The 21,968-nt window shown below is 50.8% G+C and overlaps 1 protein-coding gene across 1 annotated transcript in view; it reads left to right on the forward strand.

Annotated features, from left to right (window-relative positions):
- The first annotated feature begins 16,696 nt into the window (after positions 1 to 16,696).
- LOC116941895 (uncharacterized) overlaps positions 16,697 to 21,968 on the forward strand; it is a 66,457-nt gene continuing 61,185 nt past the window's right edge. Inside the window, exon 1 of the mRNA XM_076067328.1 lies at positions 16,697 to 16,830. The gene's annotated coding sequence lies outside the window, so the exon portion shown is untranslated. The remainder of the gene's footprint in view (positions 16,831 to 21,968) is intronic.

Here is a 21,968-nt window from a genome sequence, read left to right on the forward strand (position 1 = left end):
TGTGGATTGCCTCATTAACGAATCTCTCATGGTAGCCAGATGGCTTGCAGAGAACCTCTGTCTTGGAGAAGTCAATGTCATGTGAGCCTACTGAATTATAACAGTGATCTGCCATGGCCGAGGTGTTGGTGCTACCGTGTTTTAGGTCTGCTTTGTGTTCACGGATGCGGTCCGAGACATGTCGTTTGGTTTCTCCAATGTAACTACTACCACAGAGGCAACTTAGTTTGTAGACGCCAGGGTACTGTATGTACAGACGGAACCAGATCACGGATTTTTTGTAATGTGTTGAATCGGACCTAGATCTTGTGTTTATTCAAGATTTTGGAGATCTTTTTTGTGATCCCACAATGTAGGGTAAAGTGATGGTTTTGAATGGCTCCTCAAGAGGGTCCTTCTTCATGGTTGGAGTGATAGCTTTGCAGATTGTGTAGTCGGAGTAACCATTAGCCTTAAGAGCTTGGTGTACGTGCTTGAGTTCACTGGCTACTGTATGTGATCCTGGTCGGATATGCATTGGGCTCTATTGTGATGAGGGAATTCTTCTGGGATGGATGGTGGTGGGAATCCGGTTTCAGGTAATCATCCGTATGGTGTAGCTTTCCTGTAGACAGAGTGGCTCATGGAACCATCAGGTCTCTGTTTTATTAGGAAATCCAAAAAAGGTAGCTTGCCATATTTTTCGACTTCCATGGTAAATCTGATGGCTGGGTGTATGGAATTGGTCTAGATCAGGCAGGCCATGTGGCCAGATGACAAAAGTGTCATCCCCGTACATCTTCCATAAGGTTGGGCGCAGAGCGGCAGTCTGGATGGCGTCAGACTCAAATTTCTCCATGAAAATGTTGGCTACAACCGGAGATAGGGGGGAGCCCATTGGGGTGCCCTCAGTTTGTTTGTAGAAAGTTACATTCCAAGTGAAGTATGTATTGGTTAAGCAGTGTCTCACCAGGGGGGGTACCTCAGTGTTTAGTCCTTGATGAACCAAGTCTTCAATGATTGCGATGGTGTCAGGTACAGGAACTTTGGTGAATAAGGAAACTACATCAAAACTGACAAGCAGGTCGTCTGGGGACAGGGAAATACCCGTGATTGTCGATACCAGGTGAGTAGAATTGTGTTCCACAGAGGTGGTTTTTGTAGTGAAAGGCCGCAGGATTTCAGACAGAAAACGAGCCAGTTTGTAGGTGGGGCAGTTGATAATAGAGACGATGGGACGAAGGGGTGTATCTACTTTATGTATTTTTGGTAAGCTGTATAATCTTGGTGGCTTGGCAGCAGAAGGTTTCAACGAGAACTGTTTGGTTTGATCAATTAAGGTGGTTGAATCTGAAATAATTTTTTTGGTTTGTATGACGAGGCTGTTGGTGGGATCTCTTTTTATTTTTGTATAGCTGCCATCGTTGAGTAATTCTTGAAGTTGTTATATTCTATTTTATCCATGATGACAGTGGCATTGCCTTTGTCGGCTGAGAGGATGACAATGTCATCCCTCTTTTTTAATTTATATAATTCAAAACGCTTATCTTTGCTGAGGTTGCTAGCTGGCATCTTAGCGTTTTTGAGGGTTGCAGCGATTTCAGATCTTGCTACGTCTGCAGCGATGTGACCCAGGCCCTTGAGATCCACGTCTACTTGGGCAATGATATCATTAACTGGTATGTGTTTAGTGTGACTGCAAAGTTTAACCCTTTAGCTAAAACGGATTTTAGACCATCGGAAATAGAACTGTTACTGCGATTAATTACGACTTTGTTAACTTCTAGCTTTTTGGTGTGTGGGTCAGGTCTTTTGTTGGAGAGGAGGGTAAATTGGAAATCAGGTTGTCCTTACATTTGGTCGACAGTGGCAGCTGAAGAGGCAGTCATATTGTCTACATGTTCCCAATCCGATGTGGACATTGTTGCCGTCAATGATAAGTGTGATTTGTAGAGTGTCTTGTCTAACTGATCTAGTTCGGTGCGTATAAGTCTGATTTTCTCTGAGATAAGAGCTATGCTAGTTTTGGAAAGAATTCGTTTCGCATTAGAAGAAGTTACAGCAGCAGAGGTCAGTGTAAATGCGATTGGTATTACCCCAGAGTCGCGGCATCTCTTCAGAAAGGTGAGAGACTCGATCAGCTGAGCCTTCTTATCCCGGAGAATGTTGAAGGATCTCAAAGTTATGTGGAAACCATCCATCCCAGAAGAATTCCCTCATCAAGACTCTGCACCATAGAGCCCAATGCATATCGGACCAGCAACACATAGCCAGTGAACTCAAGCACGTACACCAAGCTCTAAGGCCAATGGTTACTCCGACTACACAATCAGCAAAGCTATCACTCCAACCATGCAGAAGGACCCTCTTGAGGAGCCATTCAAAACCATCACTTTACCCTACATTGCGGGGATCACAAAAAAGATCTCCAAAATCTTGAATAAAAACAAGATCCAGGTCCGATTCAACACGTTACATAAAATCCGTGATCTGGTTCCGTCTGTAAAAGATGTGATTCCGGACATACAGTACCCTGGCGTCTACAAACTAAGTTGCCTCTGTAGTAGTAGTTACATTGGAGAAACCAAACGACGCCTCGGACCGCATTCGTGAACACAAAGTAGACCTTAAACACGGTAGGACCAACACCTCGGGCGTGGCAGATCACTGTTATAATTCAGTAGGCTCACATGACATTGACTTCTCCAAGACAGAGGTTCTTTGCAAGCCATCTGGCTAACATGAGATATTCGTTCATGAGGCTATCCACATATACAAACACAGAGACAATTTCAACCGAGAAGATGGATTCTGGCTTAGCAATAATTGGAAGGATTTGATAAACCATTTCGGGTCTTAATTGATTGTTCACGCTTACGGTGACTTTCAGACCGCATCCATTATTTTCGTCTCCCCCCCTCTTTTCCGAACATAGATGGACTCGTCCATCTGAATAAACTGCCAAATCGCTCTCCTTTGTGCTAACGTAAAAACACCGCCACTTTTAAAAAAATGTCTTGCTGTGGTTTTCACACCTGATGATGATTGCTTGTGTTGCAGTCGAAGCGCCGTGAGGATTTTATTGGTTTATATTTTTCTCATTTTATTGTTTCCCTTCTACGTGACTTTACCGAAAGAACCAAGAATATACATGCAAACTTTGTTTGAACATCTTAACACCTTTTGTATTCTTTCCGGAAAGGGTAAATAAAGCCGAATTATATATATTTTTCCCATCATAAATGCTACGTGATATTTTTTATATATTAAAATGATATGTGCGTATTTGTGTGGGAGCGGTAGTGTATCGGTAGTGTAGCGGTTAGCGCGCTGCGCTACGAACCCGGCGACCCGAGTTCGATTCCCGCTCACGGCCAACACCGGTGACGATTTTCTAAACTGGTCCCGGGCCTCCCCGAGGTCGACTCAGCCTCAAATCAGTAGCTGATGCGGTGTGCAAACATCACCAATGGGGAGACAAAGGCGGCCAGGTGTGGTGTTGGCCACCCACTCCCTCGTGTGCCGTGCAGGCCTTCATAGGTGCTCCTCGCTAACAGCACTTGCCCCAACAGTCTGTTCAGGCTGGAGGGGGGCTCTTTGTCTTTACTTATTGTGTCCTCCTTGCCAGCGAGGCTTCAAACACTGCAACGTGGCACTCAAAGTGCACGTGTGCTCTGGTGACGTCACGTGCTGTGGTGACGTCACAGAAGGCGTGTTTACACCGGAGCCCACGCGTGCTCTGCACCACGTTGCGTCACCCGGCCGTGTAAATTCATCGCGGTGACTGCGAGTGATTCCCAGTAGTTCCGCTAAATTATTTCCTTTTCTGTAAAGCAGGCACCGCCGGCGCACTGTGCATTTTAAATGCGGCACTTCTGTTTCATTTAAACAACATTTTTGTGGGTTCTGGGAGAGGATTAAAACATTTCTAGAAAAAACTGACTCAATAGTGTATTCCCCCCTCCCGCCCGCCACCAAAACATAACACAAATGACTAATGCCACAGCAACATCGTCTGAGACCTCAACGCATGTGAGCGTGACTCACAGACGTGTGATTTTGTTGTTTTAAGCGTGAGTTCTGGGGAATTTAATGCAGTCATTGGGTTTTTTTTTGGGTGTTTTGGTAATTGCGGGCCACTTTGTGCGCCAGCAAAACATTGACAAGCCGCGTGAGCGCGCGGCTGTTTGGGCCAGGGTGCTCACCGTGTGTCTCTCAGTGGCACCTGGGATGACCCCGAGACGCTCGAGCCAGCAAAACGCACACCATGACCCGCACGTTTTCTTTAAACTCCACCATCATCATCATCATGTCAAGCCTTGTCTATCAACTGCTGGATGAAGGCCTGCCTACACACACCACGACCATCCAAGCAATAATGATAATATCTCATTGTTCTGTCTTGCTTTGACTGCCACAACTGGCACGCTGTGAATATCACGGGTGATATTTTTCTCATTGGCCCTCCACATGGCCAGACACAAATTCCAGCAGGTGGCAGTGTTGCTGCTCTGTAAATAATTTACAGCTCTCACCGTTACGCATACCTTTGTGTTTTGCATAGTCGTGGGTAATAATCGTTACCTTGAAAGCCAACGGCACGCTGCAACGATCCTCTCGAGAGGATGGCGAGATGGGACCTTAATGAGTATGCGTCCACATTACTGGAAGGTGGGGGCGGTTCATTAGATTAGATTGATGTCCGAGTGAATGCTGCACGTTTCAATGACCGCCTGAGAGCGAGATAGCCGTTGGCGAATCCAGCCACGGTCCCGCAGATTCCCCGAGTTCCCCGCGAGGTGTGTGCGATCCTTTTGGCGAACCGTCGAACAAACGGCGGCGGTCACCGCATCGCGCGGCGCTTTCAGATGCTGCTCCTGCGGCCGTCCGGAACGCTCTCCCACTGGAGCAAATGCACTTTTAAATCAGGGGCGGGGCCAGGATTTTCAGCCCGGGGTGATATTCAACAAATTTTAATTTAAAGAATAATTAGAGAGTCAGGCTGTTGAACTAGACACCATCGGTTGGCGACACACTCTGACAATGCAGTTGCACGGAATCCGCCAGACCGAGTGTCGTACACTTATACGCAGAATGTTTCAGATTTTAGATTTTTTTCAGGGGTGACAATTGTCTACCCTGTCACCCCCCTGGCGCCGCCCCTGTTTTAGATATACATTTTAAACGCATTTCTTTAGAACTGTTTGCTGTGTTTAGTTTGTTGTACCCCCCTCCCTCCCCGGCACCTCCGATTAGCACGGTGGGCTAGGTACGTTGCGAAATAAGTTTAACATACAAAAAGTACAGATTCTCTCGTCCCGTAATAATCAAAACGCGAGAGTCTCGGAGCTTCAACAAGGAGCCCTGGGAGGGGGGAAGGGGGGGGGGAACTTCTGACAATCGTCAGGGCTTTTGTCATCGAATGTGTCAGAGGACGAACTAAGTTGTTAGCACCCGATGTTGGGGTCTCGTGAAAAGTTGCTCACCCGATGTTGGGGTCTCGTGAAAAGTTGCTCACCCGATGTTGGGGTCTCGCGAAAAGTTCCTCACCCGATGTTGGCGTCTCGCGAAAAGTTGCTCACCCGATGTTGGCGTCTCGCGAAAAGTTGCTCACCCGATGTTGGGGTCTCGCGGAAAGTTGCTCACCCGATGTTGGGGTCTCGCGAAAAGTTGCTCACCCGATGTTGGGGTCTCGTGAAAAGTTGCTCACCCGATGTTGGGGTCTCGTGAAAAGTTGCTCACCCGATGTTGGGGTCTCGCGAAAAGTTGCTCACCCGATGTTGGGGTCTCGCGAAAAGTTGCTCACCCGATATTGGGGTCTCGTGAAAAGTTGCTCACCCGATGTTGGGGTCTCGTGAAAAGTTGCTCACCCGATGTTGCCGTCTCGCGAAATGCCGCTCACCCGCTGGACATCCGGCTCGGCCGAACAATGGCGCTTTGTTCTCCGAACGTCAAATTGCCCCCCCCCCCACACACACACCCGAGATCGCGGACTTTTAACACGTGTGTGTATATACACTTTTTAAAAAATGTTTTATATAAAGTTGAACACTAACTTTATACATTGCAAACTAATTTCTTGAGAACTGGTGTGCGTGTTTAGTTTGTCGCCCTTCCCCCGCCGATGATCTCGGTTGGCTACGTACCACCGTACGTAGCCAACCGTGATAATCGGCGAGATAAGTTTTACATATGTGTCTACGTGTGTATGTCTGTGTGAGGGGAGGCGTGGTGTAGCGGTCATCTCAGTCAGTCGACCCGTGGCACCCGCCTTGTCTGCCCCGTGACCTCCTGCCAGCAGGCGTTCGACACTTCACGTGGCCTCAACGTGCACGTAGCCTGGCACAAGCGTCGTGGTGACGTCACCGCCACTTAGTGGCGAATGGCGGTTGTTGTTGTTGTTGGTGTAGCGAATAGCACGCTTGCGCTACGAACCTACCTACCCGAGTTCGATTCCCACTCGCGGCCACCAACACCAGTGATGGATTATCTGAATCGGTCCTGGGACTCGCCTAGGTGGACTCAGCCTCAAATCAGTACCTAGTGCGTTGTGTAAAACATCAGCATTGGGGAGACAAAGGTGACCGGGTGTGGTGCTGGCCACCCACCCCCTCGCGTGCTTCATAGACGGAAGCTCGCTAACAGCACTTGCCCCAACAGTCTGTTGAAAGCGACACGGAGAATCTTCATCTTCTATTACATCGCAGGACCGTGAGAGAGGGGTAGGCGGCTTGGGGATACTTTTATCCAGCAGTGGATTGATCGTGGCTGGTAACAATCGTGATGATCTGTGCAACGCATGTATTTAGGAGGTGGATGGAATGTCCCTGTACCTCCTTGCCATTATGAGTCCATAGCAGATTTTAAAACGTGGGTGGAGGGACCTCGCCCACCCTTTTATTACATCACTGTACGTAAATGTCCACGTGTTTATTATCGCATGGATGCAGCTCATCACGATCGCTATCGTCTGTCCACGCGTCTATCCATTCAACAGTCGTCATAAATCGCCCACTCATCCGTCATCATCGTCATTATCATCCATTCGTCGTTCATCAAGTTTCTCAGGCTTGCCTAAAGTACCACCTGTTGGGAGCTTTGTCGCTCTGGGTAAGTCAAACGCGGTCGTTGGTGAAGTTGAGACTTTGTCACGCTTAGGAATGTGGAATTACCACTCCTGGCCCCTTGGAACGCCTTTGCAGAGGAATACCCTCTCGTTCTCTCTGGGCTCGTTTGAGCACGGGAACGCAGTTTGACTCATCCTGGGAACCTTCCTGCAGCCGCGTCAAATTCCCCTAAGCCAGGATAAGCCGACTCGCAGGAGTGGTGGCGCAATGGTTAGTGCACTGTCTAAACAGGTACTGGGTATTCTTCCCCCCCCCCCGCTCCCCACAATTTTACCAGCACGCACCGACCAGCACAGTGATGTATGATCAAAGAACCCCCGTGACTGACACGGAGTGGATTAACAAAAGGGGCTCTAAATGACGTTGTGATTATTGTTATTATACACTATGTAACACGATTTTTGTTCCTTCGGTAGTGTTTTTTTTTCTAATTGTTTATGCCTCAAACGTTTAGAAAATGGCTATTATTCCCCACAAACTTTGCTTTTGTGACCAGGACTTTAAGTGCAGGAATGACGCAAATGCGCACCACGTTTTCTCATTGAAAATAGGTACATTTCAAAATATCACTGTTCTGGTCACAAAAGCAAGGTTTGTGGGGAATAATAGCAATTTTCTGTACTTTTGAGGCATAAGAAATTGGAAAATATCACTTACTACCCAGGAACAAAAAAATATGTTTTTTGTGACAAAGTGGATTATTATGACACCGTGAGAGTAAACGCACGCCGCCACTTTGGCTGCGACAATCCTCATGGCCACGTGCGCCCCTCGGGTCTCTATCGACGGAGGAAGCCTGAGGGGCGTTTGCGAATCGTCACCAGCAGCTCGCGCCGAAGCAACCCCCGGAAGGGTCGCCACTTATTTAACCCCCTTTGCTGGCCAGGCCTCTTGTCTGCCGATCGCCGTGCTCCTTAAAATCCTCCGCATAGAACGCTTCACGAAACATTGTCAATACACTCATGGCTGTCGACCCCTTATCAGCAGTGCCCCACCTGATTGCAGACCAATTCGGACCTTATCGGTCACCCCGTGCCCCTTATAAATCTCAACGTTCACCCCACAAAGTCCCATCACAAGGGACAAACACAAACAAATAGACAAAACAGTGTTGTTTTTTTGTTGTTGCCCGGATTGAAACGGCTGTACGCCGCATGGACCTGAAAACTCAATTTCCTTGTGCAAGAACACGGGGGTATAAACCGTATGGGTTGACAGCCATGTGTACACTTGCCCCCCGGCAGATCTTTGTCTTTGTTGACGGTGGCTCAATGGCGCGCTGGACGACGACGACGATGACGATAATAATCACAAACAATTCCAGACAAAGCTGAAGAGGCGAGGAGTCTTGCACGGGCGAAGCCGTCCCCACCAGCCGCGTGTCGCATCACGCCCGGGCGTCGCGGGTCCGCCCTCGTGCCTGCGCGTCCGCAAGTGAGCTCGCCGGGTGGGATGACGCGGGGATCGCCGCGGTGGCCAGGAGATGTTAACTCCCTCCCCTGGTGTACAAGGAGGATCGTGGGTTTGATCCCGACCCCGAGGATGCCTGCTGTATATTTAGGAGTTTGCGTGTATCTCTCTCTCCCCGTAGATCGCGTGGATTTGTATCCGGGCCCTCTGGGTTTTCTTCCCCCCCTCCCCCCCCTCCACATTTAGAATTAACGTCACGCGTTTAGAATATTTGGCGACTGCTATACATTGCCACGCTATTGGCATCTTCGTTGAGCTGTCATTTTGTGCGGGGGAGGGGGGGAGGGGAGCGCAAACGTGGCCGACCTTACGGAGTCACAAGGGTGGGCTGGCTGGGGGCTGTATCACCAACACCTCGAACCGGTGTTGAAGTGTGAGAGGCGGCCGTGCTGCTACTGGTGTCCTCCTGCTGCTGCTGCTGTCACAAGTTCTCTGTTAGCGGGACGACACACGCGTGGGGTATTCGAGACGAGGCTGTTTGAAACGCGGCACACGATGGGACGCCGGGGAGAGTCGGTTGTGCAAAATGAGGCGAGGCAGCGACATTTACCGGGAAATGGAAGGGAAGCCCCCCCCCCCCCCCCCCCAAGAGAGACACAGAGGGCAAGGCGTGGGGCAGGAAGAGGAGCAGGGGGAAAAGGAATGACCCAGGACAAGATGTCCGGGATGAGAGGGTGAAGAGAGAAACGAGAGAATGTCGGAGCAAGCAGAAATTGGCTTCGGAGTTAAATTGAAAACTCATTTCTTTATAACTGCTTTTCATGTTGAATTTGTTGTCCTTCCCACGCACCTCAAATCAGTTGGCTGCGTACGGTGCGTAAGAGGTTCAACTAACATGCATATACATGTCCTGCGGTGTAACAATCCACGCAGTGTCCACGCCGGTCACACAACCGCTCTGCCAAGGTGAACTTTCTCTCCTACGCGTTCCATTGCCCCTGGCCCATCGGCCATCATCCCTTCACGCACGGAGCAGCGTCTGTTTTCACAGGGGGCGGAGAGAGGGGAGGGATTCAGTGGGGGGGGGGGGGGGGGAGAATGCATAGGTCACGTGATTTACGGGAGGCTTGAGCTATTTTTTTACACAGCATATAGATGGCAGACGTGTACTAATTCTATACCCATCCTCCGTTGAGTTCACGAAAGGCCACAATTCGGAGATGCGAACGCAAGGATTTATTTGTCCAGTTTGTTACCGTCTCGTTTGTATTGTTTCTGGTGTGTTCGCCCTCGCCTGTGTAGATTCTCATTAGCATGTATTAGCTTGAATGTTGTAACGGCACACAATTTGCATACGCCGTAAATAATCCTTCCTCGCATAATAAGCCCGTTGCATTTGTCGTGAACATCCGAATCAATGTTTATTGATGAATCAAGAGCGTATATCATTAATAACACAATACGAACATTTACGACTTTCGTATCATTAACATGCTCTGTCATTATGCAGTGACCCGTTCATGATGATCATCAATCATAAACCATGGTCAATCCACTGCTGGATGAAGGCGTCACAATCTCTCACTGCCCTGCCGATATCACAATCCACTGTGTAATTAGCATTACAGTACAGTCACAAACACACCTTAATTCTCGCCACGACTGTAATTCCCAGTGAATCATTTATTTATTTTACTCTCAACTACAGCTCTATTAGCATTCCATTTATCTTCTCAAAGTCGTGTTCACGCGCTCCCTCCCCTCCCTCTCAGCTCCCCCCCGCTCTTACCCCCGCACGCATCCTAACCCTCCCTCTCAGCACACTCCCCGCTCTTACCCCGCACTCATCCCTCATCTCCCTCTCAGCACCCCCCGCCACCAACCAAACCACCGGCTCCAGGCCACGTGAGCAGCAGCAGCAATCGCAGCGTGGAAAGGGGGAAAAACATAAAATTGTGGTTTCACGTTCGACTCTTTGCTCCTGCCAGGATACGCACACCATCGCCATCTGGTCAAACCAGCTTTCCTAATTAGATTTTCTTTTTAAAGTTTTAAGAAGCACCCCCCCCCATCCTACACTCCACCCAAACCTACCCCCCCCCCCCCCTGCAAACACATTTCTGCGTGGAGTTTCACGAGAGTCGAAGTAAACAACACGAAGCTGCCACAAAAAAAACGATTCTCGAACCTCCGGACACCTGAGATCAAGTTACCGAGACAAAGGCAGCTGCTGCCTTAGAGGAACGCCGGGAGCGAAGAACTTCCCCTCCCTAATAAAGATAAAAGACAAAGACTCCCCTCCCCCCGTGTAGCCTTAACAGACTGTTGGGGCAAGTGCTGTTAGCGAGCACCTATGAAGGCCGACACGGCGCACGAGGGGGTGGGTGGCCAGCACCACGCCCGACCGCCTTTGTATCCCCAGTGGCGTTGCTTTTACACCACGCACCAGGTACTCATTTGAGGCTGAGTCGACCTAGGGGAGGCCCGGGACCGGTTCAGATAATTGTCACTGGTGTTGGTGGCCGTGAGCGGGAATCGAACTCGGTGGGGTCGGCCTACATTATCCCCTCCCCACCGTCCCTTGCCAATCAACCTAGCAAGTAGATTGATTGGCAGGCTGTCTCGTTGATTAATAGTTTAATAGGCTCAATAGTATATTAGTGCTGTTGTTGCTGTTGTGTTTTCTTCATGGCACTGATTTGGTGTCTCGCCCACGCGTGAATGACACGCTTCGAAGACATTGACCATTGAGACGGTACGGGTTCGGTGTTTTCGCGGATGCCTGTTGACTCGGACAAAGGAATACGAAGGTCGATGATCGCCCATCAGCTGTGGTCTATCCGCCGCTGGATGAAGGCTTTCTCCCCCCCCCCAAGCCACGGTCCGCCACCCACCCGCCTGATTTGCGCCGTTCCGTTTCGCACCGCTGGGACGCCCTCTCCGGACGTTTGTTTTCCAACCTGCTTTAGTGGCCATCTAGCAGCCAATCGTCTCTCTCCGAGTCAGCGAGTTCTGCTGGGCCCAAGCCCGACCAGGTAAGGACATGACGCCTGGAACAATAACATACCAAAGACTGAGATTCCCCCCGAATAGACTTAACAGGCTGTTGGGGCAAGTGGCGTGTCTGTGTGTGTGTATTCACGTAGCGTCTTTGTGGAAAAATATAAGGAGCAAAGCAACAGCCGCCACGGCACACGAGGGGGTGGGTGGCCAGCACCACGCCCGGCCGCCTTTGTCTCCCCAGTGGCGATGTTTTACACAGGCTCTCAATTGAGGCTGAGTCAAGCTAAACTATTTATTAAAAAGCGATGTTTTATGTTACCACGTAAGGCCCACTGAGCTATAGAGCTATTTTTCAGAAGCGACCTGGCCACTAATGATAGGTAAACGAAATGTCTTATCACGTGGAAATGTATAGCAGCCAAATACTCTGAACGCGTGTTTTGTAAATGTGGAGGGATAACCGGAGGATCCGGAGAAAAATCCACGTGACCACGAAGAGAGAGAGAGAGAGACACGCAAACTCCAAATATACAGCAGACGTCAGGGTCGGGATCGAACCCACAACCTCCAGCAAACTGGCCGAGGGAGAATAACACCGCAATCTTGCCGAGATATACTACGCCATCCACACAACACGCGCGCGCACACATATACAGTGCAAACTTACAAAAGCTATTTAAAAAAACATCACTGGCTGCCCTAGAAAAACGCAGTAGTGCCACCGAAAAATAAAAAGGTGGTGTGTTACTTATTTCTTTGTGATATTGTACGCGGGGATTGTGCTAGTTGCAGCGGTTAAACGCGCTGAGCCGCCAGAGTTCAAATCCCGGTCACAGGCCAACAGCAGTGATGATTATCTGAGCCGTTCCTGGGCTTCCCCTAAGTCGACTCAGCCTCAAATTAGTATCTGGTGCATTGTGTAAACATCGCCACTGGGGAGACAAAGGCGGCCGGGCGTGGCGTTGGCCACCCACCCCCTCCTGTGCCGTGCCGGCCTTCATAGGTGCTCGCTAACAGCACGTGCCCCAGCAGTCTGTTAAGGCTGTCCGCGGGGATCCTCGTCTTTTGTGTTCGTTATTAATTTATTTTCCCAGGTACAGTTCGCGTGTTTGCTTTGCGGTAAGGCGTTTACGGGTTGCGAGGGATGCAAGATTCTCTGCCTCGACCTTCCCCGTGATGTTGGATTCCAAACGGACGTATCTGTGGCAGTGCGAAACCGACAGTTGTCAGACAATAGCTCATCTCACAGCCAAGACACGGATACGAGAGAAATGTCCCGAGAGAGAGTGAGGACACGTGCGCCGAGGAGATGGAGCGGTGAAATCAGCTCCTGTGCAGGACCCTAGGTGGATGATTTTTATTACACCGCAGGATCGTGGGAGATGGCAGTTGCTTGGGTAGGCCTTCATCCAGCAGTGGATCGACCATGGCTGATCGATGATGATGAGATCATGTTTTAAGTTTTAATGATAATTGAATAATTAGAATTGTTAAAAAAAATCTAATTACTTTACTGCATTACCATTTTTATAAATTGCAATATTATTACTATAATAATGTTTCCTGGGAACTTGCCATAGCAATTTTAAATCTCAACATTGGTCCGCCGGAATCTGCAACGCATAATGCCCCAGTGTGCATGTTTGAGAAGAGGAATACCTTGATCTTAAATTTAACCCACATTATTTATTTGTTGTTTAAAGTTTGCGATTAGGATTAGGCAGCCACTTCACAGAACATCACAACCACAAACGTCGCCCAAACACCTGAATTGCTGTCACGTGGGGTTTATTTACTTTAAGCCAAAGTAAATAATGAGCGGCTCCAACCACCTGTCTCACACAGCGCACGTGTTGCTGACTTCATTTGTGAAACAAATCACTGTGACGAAACTACATTTTTTTTTATTTTATTTTGCCAGGTAAGGCCCCACTGAACTATGTAGCTCTCTTTCAGAAGCGACTTGGCGACACGTGATGGCTCAACGAAGTGGCTTATCGTGTAGAAATGTCCTAGAAGCCAAATTACTCTAGACGCACGTTGATTCTAAATGTGGAAGGAAAACATGGAAACTCCAAATATACAGCAGGCGTCAGGGATCAGGGTCGAACCCACGACCTTCTGTAAACCAGGCGAGGGAGTTAACATCTCGTAACCGTGGCGCTCCGAGACTGGTTATCTGTTCAAGGTAGACTGGTCGCTGCCATAGGAACGTGGAATGCCCCAACATTGGCTCACCCAATGAACATTGAACAAGGGGACAATTCATGTTAATTGCCGTCAATGTTATTGTTTAAATTAGTTTTTATTAATTTTAGCCAATTATATACAGTACACACTGTATGGATATCAGAACATAAATGATAGCCTACATATCTGAATTGCTATCACGTGGGTTCTGTTTAGCCGCACATAGAGTACAAAATATGTTTAATAAACGACCTTTTGAGCAATGGACCCTCTTCACGTGCCTAAACGTGTCCTCTCTGTGATCTGAAAAAGGACCATTGCCCAAAACGTCGCCTATTATACCCTTTTTCATTTTAAAAATCGCAGTGTTATTGACCAACGTTGTTGACTTTTTGTTGTTGTGGCTGTAAACTGTGCTTGTGTACCGCTACAAACCCAGCAGCAGCTGCTGCTGCTGCAGCGCTACCACCAAATCGTTTAATTGGCGACTCGTTTAAGCTCTGCTCGCGAGGCTCAACTGCCGTGGCTACGGTGAACTTTTTAGGGTGTTTTTTTTTCTTTGGCCACCGGACGGGCGATAAGCGTGGGTACGGGCGCAGCGAAGCGTGGCCGCAATTATGGGGCAACGCTGCCCATTTAATTCCCCTTTTGTTGTGCTCGCTCGTTGATGCGGACGGTGACGGCGTGGCGAGTGGTAGCGATGTGCGCGCGTGTCCGGTGCACGTCGCTTTTGACCGCGTGGGGTAAATTTAGTGGATCCCCCGATTTGGTGACCTCGCCAGCAGCCGCCACCCCGATGGAGAATGACTCATGGGGGGGGGGGGGTGGACATTTTTGCCTGTGCTTCATTTAAATGCCGCAGTGCAAACCCCCCCCGCCCCCCTGTAATTTACGAGTTGAATATTGTGGCTGTTCTAAGTTCGAGAACAGTTTTCGAGGTGTTGTTTATCGGTTGTATTCCCCCTCGTTCGTACGTTCACGTCCAGGTATAGTTTTAGCCTCGAAATATGAAACAACACGTGATGCGCGCAGCAATTATACATAATCGGTGCAAACAAAGTGAGGCTTCGGACGCTTATCGTGAGCGTAAGAATTGTATTTAGGTCGACAAATGAGACCGCCGTGGCAAGTCCAGAGTCGAACATTAACAACACGAGAGTCTCCTCCCGACAACATTCTCTCTCTGCTGCTGCTGCCGTAACCCCAATAATCACCACCATCATGAGCAGTCATGATCGATCTACTGCTGGTTGAAGGGCTCCCAGAGCCGTGGCCATCTCTCACGGTCACGCGATGCAACGCTCACCTAGCACCGTGCACTGGCCGATCTCGTGACTTCATCAACACATTTGGACGAAAACTCCCTCCACGCGTGATTTGTCATCTTGGTGCCAATCCATTATTCGTCTCTCGCACCGCCGCCGTCCCCGATAGCTATGCATGTGTGCACTACGTATGTTGAACTTCTTTCCCAACGTACGTAGCCAACCGTGCTAATCGGAGCTGTGGGCCACGTGCCCTTCCTGACCAAGCACAGTTATTAGTTAGTGTGTGTGGTGTGTCGTGTGTGTGTGACCACGCTCTCTAGGTTAAGCAGCACATTTTGTTGTTGTTTTTGTTGTTTAAAGTGAAATTTTTAACATTTTTTTCTATTTGCGGATTATTTATTTGTGGGTGCTTGTGTGTGTCTGTCTGTGCTGTCAATCCTCGTGGTTCACCGTGGCTCGTGTTACTTACCGGAATGACCAACAACCTCGCCGTCTAAGGAAGCGGCGAGGATTAAGGGATATGCGTTCCTTCGCCCAGTTTTGATGAAGAAAAACAAAACGATTCACCTCGCTCTAGGCGTGTGTCGCAGAGTGGGGGGCGGGGGGAAGTAGGGGGCTGCAGAATGAAGAATCACGAGGGAACGAATCGCGAGAGAACGAATCGCGAGAGAACGAATCACGAGAGAACGATTCACTGTGCCGCACTTGAAGCTCGCCTCTTCGCGATGCTCTTCATCTGCCTGTGTAATCTACACCGCGCGCGCACTCGTGCAACGCGCACACAGACAAAGGGCACCCGCATAGCCTTTAACAAGCTGTGGGGGCAAGTGCTGTTAGCGAGTAGTGCCTTTGAACACCGGACACGGCGTATAAAAGGGGGTGGGTGACCAGCACCACGCTTGGCCGCCTTTGTCTCCCCAGTGGCGATGTTCTGAACACACCGCACCAAGCTATTCATTTCAGGCTGAGTCGACCTAGGGGGAGGACCAGAACTGGTTCAAATATTCGCTGCCACTGCTGTTGACCGGGTTTGCAGCAGGTTAACCACGACAATGCCGCTCTCACACACGTACAACAATAACAACAGGTGACGTCACCTCGGCGATTGTGCCAGGCTATGTGCACGTTAAGGCTACGTGAAGTGTCGAAGGCCCGCTGGCAGGAGGTCACGGGACAGAACCCAGGTGCGCACGCGCACACACGTGCACGCGCACACGTGTGTGCACACACAATGATAAGGATCCCCCGTAGAGCCTTAGCAGACTTTTTGGGGCAAGTGCCTATAAAAGCGGGCACGCACCCACACACACGTGCACACACACGTGCGCGCACACGTGCGCGCACACACACGCACACACGTGTACACACACGGGGCAGCTTCGTTCGCGCAGGAATGCGAGTTGCTGCTGCTGCTGCTGCATGCGGGGCGTTCCCACTTGGCGACACGCGCGGTGATTAATGCGAAGCGAACCCCCAAAAAATATATAGCGGAGGGAGGGAGTAAGCGAGGGGAGAGGGAGGAGGGAGGGCGGGAGGGAGCAAGGGGAAGGGAGGGGGAGGGTAGGGAACGAGCGAGCGAGCGAGCGTGCGTCAAATTTCCCCTCCTCCCAGTCCGGACCTCGCGGTCGGCCTCGATCGTCCGTCTCACAGAATCGGGTGCCACCACGGTCACGGCCGCGGTGTTTTGTTTGCTTGGCTGGCTGGCAGGCACAGCGGGTGGGCGGGCGGGCGGACTGGGGGGGTGGTCACCCGGACTCTGTTGTGGAGGAAGCGATGTGGCGCGACCGCGGTGGGGGGACGTTGAGACGACGCGGTTTGACGCGGCAACGATGAAGAGGAGAGCTGCCGGCCAGGTTTGTCTGCACACATCACCACCATTCTTTGATCACCTCGGGGGCTGTTAAGTCATCTGAGCGGTGGATTAGTCGTGAGCGCCGGAGTAGCGTATTAGGTACATGTGCTAAAATTAAAGGTCAGTGATTTTTTTTTCTTTATTTTGCTCAAATGAGCAACAGTTAGGCATTGGTCAACTCCTGTCTACAGGCCTGTGCCGTTGGCGGAAATTCCATATTCCTCTGTTGGGGAAAGTTAAACAATAGGATAAGCACTTTTCACTTTCTGACAAAGTGGTACTCGTTTTATCGACCCCAAAGAGATGATGATGGGCTAAGTCAGGATTTGAACTTGGAAGCTACCCATTGCAAGCCGCCCGCTCTGCCGCCGAATCACCTGCCAAGTGTCGTCGGTCCTAAAATCTCTCACTCATCCCCCCTCCCCACCACCTTCCCACGTTCTTAGAACATTGCTCACCTCAGGACAACGCATTGACTCTTGGCGTTGTGGGCGTTTGGGCCCTGTGCGCAGCATCCGTGATTTACGGGCGTGACGAGTAGCCACAGCTGGCAGTGAGAGGTATTCTGGACGCGGTGTGCCGTGTGCGGAAATAGTGTTTCCAGGTCATCAACCCGGATAGATCCGGATTAAATGAAACCCTATGTACAGTGATTTGTCAATCTACTGCTGGACGAGTGTATTTAGTTCTGGGTTTTTATCCGTTGTGAATCTGTTGCCTTGCTAGTGTCTTTGATTTTTTCTGTAGTGTCTGGCTACTGCTGCTGATGATGATAATCATCAGCAACATCCATTGTCTATCCACTGTTGGATGGAGGTCTCATGCCGTTGCCATCTGCCGTGGTCCTATGAGTGCACACTCGAATTGCAGGACGCGTTTTTGAACACGATTTATTTAAGTTCAGTGGCTCCGGTTACATTAATTGCTACTGCTGTGTCGCCGTCGTTTATTCATCGCGGCTGAACGCCCTTGGGTTTTATTTTTCTGTCAGTTGTTCGTGTAATGAACGTTCAGATTCCACAGGAATCAGCAGACAGGCAGACAGACAGACCATGCATACGGTCCAACACTTATGCCGCTTGAATTGTACGTCTCTTCTAAATGTGGCCGCGTCACAAGACACCGTACAGACACAGGGGGAACACTTATCTTAAATATAAATGGAGAGAGGCAGTTAGTAGGTCACGGGTAGAGTAACAACAATAGAGGTCTTGAGCATGGACTTGAAGGCCGCAGAGCGCTCCACGACACCATGCCAGTAATAAAAATAAACCTTAAGATTAAAACTAAGGGGCAAACAACCCCCTTACACGGACGGGGAAAATAAACGTGGTTTTCAGACGAGCCCAAAAAAAAACCTCGACTGACGGAGCGTCCCACAAACGTAGCGCCCGGCTCCTGAAAGCTCTGTCACCACCCACTGAACGCAGACGCATTTGTCCTCGGTTCCACTCACGGTGCCCCGGGATTCTGATGGATCGAAGTTGCCGGACAGCGAGGAGGAGGGGAGGCGGTTTCAGCAGATCACCCGAGACTAAGCGAACGGTTACGTGCACCAGGCAATGTGTCGGAAATTTACCGCGCGTTGTACACAACGATTCGTGTTAGTGTGCGGCGTCTGACGATGATGTCAGCGCCAGTATGGCTTAAATCCATCACCGGATATTTTTCGGGCCGCTGGTAGACTGGTGGTAGGTGGCGCGTGGCCAGTCGCAGTAGTGGACACGGCCAAAGCGAGATGTATACTGGAGGTGGTGTGCCGGGTGCTTTGGTTGTGTATACAAGCTGTATACGTGTGTTTGTGTGTGTAACTCTTTGTGGCTTATTCAGTGTGTAAATAATGTGTGTGTGTGTGTGTACAGCGTGTGCATGTGTGCAATTGTCTACCTGTATGGGTAAACCTCATGTGTTTGTCTCTGGAGCGTGGGTGTGTGGGGTAACCGATATGCATGTCTATGCATTTGTCTGTGTAAAGTGTGTCTGCGTGTCGAATCGTCTACCTGTGGGGTAAACCTTTCTTGTGTTTTAGTTTGTTGTACTTCCCCCGCACCTCCAATGAGCACGGTTGGCTACGTACGATTGCGAAAGAAGTTCAACTATACGCACATAAATAGCCTGTGTACGTACGTGTGTGTGTGTGTGTGTCTTTGAACGTGTGCACCATGCACACGTGGTTCACGGGACACACGCAGACACGCGCGCGCACACGAGAGTCGGCACGGCGGCGCTCGTGCGCAACCCGGCCCGAACCACACCGACGCGCGCACTCCGAGCGTTCGTTGCGGCTCTCTCGCGATCCCAACACCGGCGGGCGGACTCCTGCGGCACGGGAGAGATTTTGGCAACCGAACTCCCCCCCCCCTGCCCACCGCTACCCCCCCCTGCCCCCCGCTACCCCCCCCTGCCCCCCGCTACCCCCCCCCCCCTATCCGACCCCCTCCCCCGCCTCCCCCGCAAACTCCGAGCGCCGACACGAGGGCCCGCTGCGTGCGCTTGGCTCTATTGCAGGTGGTGCTGGCAGCGGTGATAACTCCCCTCCCTCCCCCTACGACCCCCCCCCTCACCCACCTACCCCACCCACCTACCCCACCTCCCCACGCCCTCAATCATGGTCGGCCTCGTTAGCAGCACCTGCCCCACATCCCCAGGGTGTAGCGGCACACCTGTGGATGCTCCATCACCGCTACCTCTTGCTTGCCTGCACAGATCGACAGCTCCCCCCCACCCCCCCACTCGTTTAGCACCTCCCCCCCACCCAACATCTCTGCATGGGATTTTCAGGTGTATCATTAACGTCAGAGTCGCAGTGATATCTGCTGCTCACCCCCAGCAGCTCCCCACGCTCCTACTAAACCATCGTCATCGCAATCATCGTCGTCGTCATCGTCTTTTATTTTGAACACCGTGCCTCTCCGTGCGGTCTTCCCACACCCAACCTCGTCCCGTAATGTCGGTCTCAATTCTTCTCACACCACCTCACTCCTCCTCCTCCTTCCTCCATCACCGCTACCTCCACCTCCCTCTATCACCTCCTGCTCCATCACCGCTCCTCCACCTCCCTGCATCACCTCCTTCTCCTGCTCCATCACCGCTACCTCCCTGCATCACCTCCTTCTCCTTCTCCTGCTCCATCACCGCTACCTCCACCTCCCTCCATCACCTCCTCCTCGTGGCCTCTCCACCATGGGCGCCTCGTGAGCTAACGGCGGTACACGCGGCAGGTCAAGGCCACGACTCCCGCAAGGGAGGAAGATTTCAGAGCCGGCATCGTACAGCTGTGGACCTCCGCCGTCAGGGCGCCTACCGGGGATGGCTGCGGCGACCTGTGCGCACATTGGAATCGGGTGGCAGTGCGAGTTGTGTCAATAGAACAACGGAAGATTGTTTTGGCAACTTTCGCTGACGAAGATTCGCCGAATGTTACCCTGATGTGCCCATTTACCCGCAGCTGGCAAGCAGGCTGAGTCAAGCGTTGAGATAAGAAGGCGAAAATAGGAAGTTGATAAGATGCAACTCGGAGAGCGTTATCTCTGCAAAATGGTTTTATGATCTTTGTTTGAGCACTCATCAAAAGCTGATTTTTTTTTAAGTGTCCACTTAATTTGAGGCCGCACTTTTGGCCACGTTAGACAGAGAGGGCTCAGTGAGCGCTCGCGTTCGTGAGTTCGATTCCCGGCCATGGCTATCAAGAGTGGCAAGTGATATCAGAGCATGTCCTGAGCCTCCCCACGGTCTACGTAGCCTCAAATGAGTACCTGGTGCAGTGAGTGCGGCTGAGCGTGGTGCCAGTCACGCCAAGCCCATATCCGCCTTAAAAGGCGCTCGCTAACAGCTCTTTCCCTGGCAGTCTCCCTAGGCTACCGAGGGAAGGGGATCTTTGTCCTTGTGAATTCAACCCACAACTTGCATCGTCTTTAAGGGTTCACCCAAACCAATTGCCCTTGTCGAGAAAATATTTCTGCGAAACCCTCTGAAATTTGAAAATGGCAACAAAAAATTTAAGTCAACGAAATAAAATATTTCAAATCGCTGGGTCCTCACGCAGTTTCACTTTCACTCGCGCAAAAAAATTCCGGGCGTACCCCCCCTCCCCACCACTGCCCCCCCCCCACCCACCCCCCCGTGTGAAGCTGACGGCCGTTGCCAACAAGTGGGCCAGCCAAAGCACTTGGCCACACCAGCTGGTTTTTAGTCATTGCCCACGAATATTTTTTAAAAATAGGAATAAAAGCGTAATTTAATTTTGATTACCCTATAAAGGGCGTACTCACAGGGGCAGCCGTTGCGATGGAGTAAAATCATGGGATGAGGCGGTGGGGGGAGGTTAGGGTGAAGGGCGAGTGATGGGGGCTGGGGGGGAGGTTCATCTGTCCCCATCTCGCCTCGGCAGTGCTAGGGCTGCTGGCATGAATCCCCCCATTGAGGAGGACGAGTAGGTTGGAGGTTTACTTTGGCGATAGTTTAACGCCGTGAGGAGCCCTGTGCCAGGGCCGAATTTCTCACCGTAATACTTTCCGGGTCGCCGGTAGACGCACGTAGGCGTTAGCCACAGCCGAAGTGGAATACTGTATGCGGTGTGCCTGCTGCGACCTTCAGGGAAAGCCTGACCCGGTGGTCGTTTGACCACACTTCACCACATTTGTCAGAAGGGCTGCAACGTATCGTCAAGTTAGCAGTAGTTAGGTAGTTAATTTGCGATAGTTAGTGGGATTAGCGGTAGGGGAGTTTTCGGTAGTTCGGTAGGAGTTGGTGGGAGATAGTGGAAGTTGGTGGGGTTGGTGGGGAGCGGTGGTGCAGTGGTTAGCGCACTGCGCTACGTGTTCCATTCCAGCTCAACGGCCAACATCAGTGACGAATATCTGAATCGGTTATGGGCCTCTCCCAGGTCGACTCAGCCTCAAATGAGTACCTGCTGCGATGTGTAAACATCGCCACGAGGGAGACAAAGGCGGCCGGGCGTGGTGTTGGCCACCCCAACCCCTGCGTGTGCCGTGCCGGCCTTCATAGGTGCTCGCTAACAGCACTTGCCCCAACAGTCTGTTACAGGCAATGCGGGGTATTATTTTCTTTGGGATTGATGGGTGCCGTGGTGGTGTTTGTGGTCGTTGAGGGAAGGGGGGGGGGACAGTGGCGTTACTG

This window comes from Petromyzon marinus, chromosome 1 (genome assembly GCF_048934315.1).
Source record: "Petromyzon marinus isolate PM22_M1 ecotype Great Lakes invasive population chromosome 1, UKy_Petmar_22M1.pri1.0, whole genome shotgun sequence".
Taxonomy (NCBI): domain Eukaryota; kingdom Metazoa; phylum Chordata; class Hyperoartia; order Petromyzontiformes; family Petromyzontidae; genus Petromyzon; species Petromyzon marinus.